General features: G+C 40.3%; 1 long non-coding RNA gene across 1 annotated transcript; it reads right to left on the reverse strand.

The window, feature by feature from the left end:
• LOC115589898 (uncharacterized) lies at positions 1 to 1928 on the reverse strand. The gene is made up of 3 exons (XR_003985635.1): positions 1905 to 1928; positions 1454 to 1552; positions 1 to 1097 (listed from the first exon to the last, which is right to left on the reverse strand). It is a non-coding gene; the product is annotated as an uncharacterized LOC115589898 (long non-coding RNA).
• Positions 1929 to 3214: the final 1286 nt, after the last annotated feature.

Consider the following 3214-nt stretch of genomic DNA (forward strand, 5'->3'; position numbering starts at 1 on the left):
TGAAAGTTTATTTGATTCAATTCATCTATTTTGATAAAAGTGTTTTATATCCTGGCTCAGGGATGACTAACAAGAGGTGACTGCCCTGTAGTGCTGGGCTCCAGATCTGAATAAAGCTTAAAACAATAAACATAATCATGTGAAATCTACGCTTACCAAACCAAACTAAAAATAAACAAACTACAAAAATCTTAAAGAAATTAGATCACATTGTACGATTAATGTGAAGCAACAGCCAGGTAGCTTAGCTTAGCTTAGCTTAGCTTAGCATACAGACTGGGAACAGGTGGAAGCATCACATGTTACGTATCATTAGTCTAATTCGTCCAAAAACAAAAACATTCGTCCAAAACAAATGTCATGGTTTTTTTGTTCAGTCATGTTCAGGAACTATTTCTTGGCCGGGTGCAGTGACTTCCTGACGTCTCTGGTTTTTATCTCACTGTGACAACAAGACTTCAGGGATGGTGGAAAGAAGATTTTGTTGCTAAAGCTAGGCTGGCTGTTTCCACCTGTGTCCAGTCTTTATGCTAAGCTAAGCTAAGCTAACTGGTGGCTGGCTATAGCTTCATGTTTAACAGAAAGGCAGATGTTGATCTTCTCATCTAACTCTCGGTAAGAAAGTGAATAGGGTTATGCAAATTTAAGTTTGAATCGTTTGATTAAATTAGCTGATTTTAAACACATGCCTAACTAACCAGACTCCTACAGTGCTCAGTGACCCGATGGTTCTGCTGTAGCTCCTTCTCAACTACATTAGCTCTGCTTCTTGTACCGGTCCGGTTTGAGATTCCTGGAACCTCTTGAACCCTACAATTCTTGGAAATTGTTTGTGTTTTGTACAGTTTTGATCGTATTTTCACTTAACGGTCCAAACTAGCTTGGGCTATAAATGCTGTAGTATGTGGCCCTGGTTTGTGGTAGATTTATGGTCTTCATGGTAGGGTTTCATAGAGACAAACAAGTGAAGATGCCCAATAAACGCCTCCTGGGTGGAATAAAAGCAAGCATAAAAACAAGCTCTGCTGGTGTGGGTGCTTCTCAGCATTCCTGCAGAATCTCTCCCAGGCACAGACACAGACACACGGCTGCTCCCTCTGAAACAATAAAACAGTTGAACATGTATCAGGACATTTTAAAATGACTGCTGAGTGTTTCCTCTACCATCTGACGTATGGCTGAGTTTAGCTGACTATACTTGCTTGGTATCAGTGTGTGATATCCTGGCTGAATAGTATCATAACTTAACATAACTGTTAACTGTAGTAACAATCCCTCCCTGATTTACTAACAAGCTCACTGTTAATGTTTACATCTCACAACATGACACCACAGTATGTTAAATCATTCTAGAGACTCTGTGTCCATCTGTTTAGGGACACAACACATAATAAAAACTTTTAAATGTGAATTAACAATGTGGAAAAATTGAGAGGAGATATTCAAAACATACGTATTCCTTGTGACCACCCATTGAATGCCACACAGACAATACAAATGATGACAATCACGGCAATGACAATCCCGACGATGACGCCAATGCTGATATTACCTGAAAGAGGAAAAGAAAGAGGTCAAGATTTGTGTTTACTGACACGTTTCAATACATCATACATTCAGCCATCTTGTTTTATTGTGGGAAGGCTGGAATATGACTGTGACTCAAACATAGAAATGAATACATCTGTTTATGTTTAATAAATTCATGTATGGTTCTGACACTGTAGGTCGTGGTTTTCGCAGTTCTATCAGAACTGGAGTTTATGTCATTGAAAGAAGAGCAAAGAGCGACACTGAAGGCTTTTCTCAGTGGACCTCAGTCAGAGTTTGATTCAGATGATGGTTCTGTGTAGAAACCTTCTGGCTGAGCTCAGTTTGTTTCTAGCGACAAGATATTTACTTACTGGAATCAGCGACCTGCTGTGTACGCTTGCCTCCACGCTCCGGCACTGTGAAAAAATAAATCAAGTGTTACGACAACCCCTGAAAATTCTAAACATATCATTTCATATATGCTTGATATTGACACGTTGTTGAGGGAATAGCATTGTTTTATAACCTATTCTTCAAAGTTTTCTCCTACTGCTGTCTGTCCATGTAGGAGAGGAAGCTTCCTCCACATGAAAAATTACTGGTATTTTCAACTCTTTGTAATCTAAATCCTAATCTTTGGTGTACCCACCAAGAATGATGTTAACAGAACAGCTGCTCCGCAGTTTGCAGTGATTAAGGAGCATCCGTATGTCCCGTTGTCCGAGACTCGTCCTGTGGAGAGCTTCAGCGACAGGTTTCCTTCGGTCAGCCCCTCGTGGGAGAGAGATGTCCGTCCTTCAAATTCTTCCCCCTGGTCCACACGATTGTCTTGATACAGATAGACTGTGTGGTTTGAGTGTTGATGATGCCACTCCACTGTCATATTGGTGGCATCCAATGTGGGGTGAAGTTGGCAAGGCAGAATCACATCCTCGCCAACTGCTGCCAGAATCAGCTGAGAAGAGCAAATGACATCAGGCTATGTTGAGGAAACACGTGAGACCAGATGAAGCCTTTGTTTGTCGACAGCTAACAAGAGTTAACATACCAAATTTCTATTCCTAATTTATGTATTTTGGATAAATTACCTGCATTTATAAAGTGCTTTATGTAAAGCTTATTCACTCATTTGCTCACAGCTGTTTTTATGTGCATTTTAAAGATGGCAACTCAAAATTGTGTTGAGGAAAAAAAGAGTGCTTTGGTATGTGTGGACATGCTCTTAATCACTGAGAACCTCATTAGATTCTCTTAGATTGCCAGCCAGAAACTCTGGTCTTTTAGGCCCTATTTTGTTTTCTTGGCTACCCACATCTTTTTAGTGAGGAGACTTTGTTTATTTGGGAACCCCTTAAAGCCCCAGCCCCTTTATACATCTAGTTTGACCTTTTATTTCCCTGCGATTTGTGAGAGCACATTTGTTTATTATACGTGGAAGAGTCATTTGTTTATTGGTGTGTTGTCCTAAAGTAGACATTGGGCATTCCCCTAGTTTTACATATTTTTTGTTTATATTTGTGTGTAGGTTGAGCTGGCCTGTAAGAAAATTACAGCCAGTACTGCCACACTCTGACCGCTGTTCAAACCAGTGATTTGTAAGTGTGAACCATATTTTTGAACAAGACCTCTGGACAGTTGCCAAGTGTGTTAAGTGCTTGATTCGTCCCAGATCCTGTTCCAG

Source organism: Sparus aurata, chromosome 10 (assembly GCF_900880675.1).
Source record: "Sparus aurata chromosome 10, fSpaAur1.1, whole genome shotgun sequence".
Taxonomy (NCBI): Eukaryota; Metazoa; Chordata; class Actinopteri; order Spariformes; family Sparidae; genus Sparus; species Sparus aurata.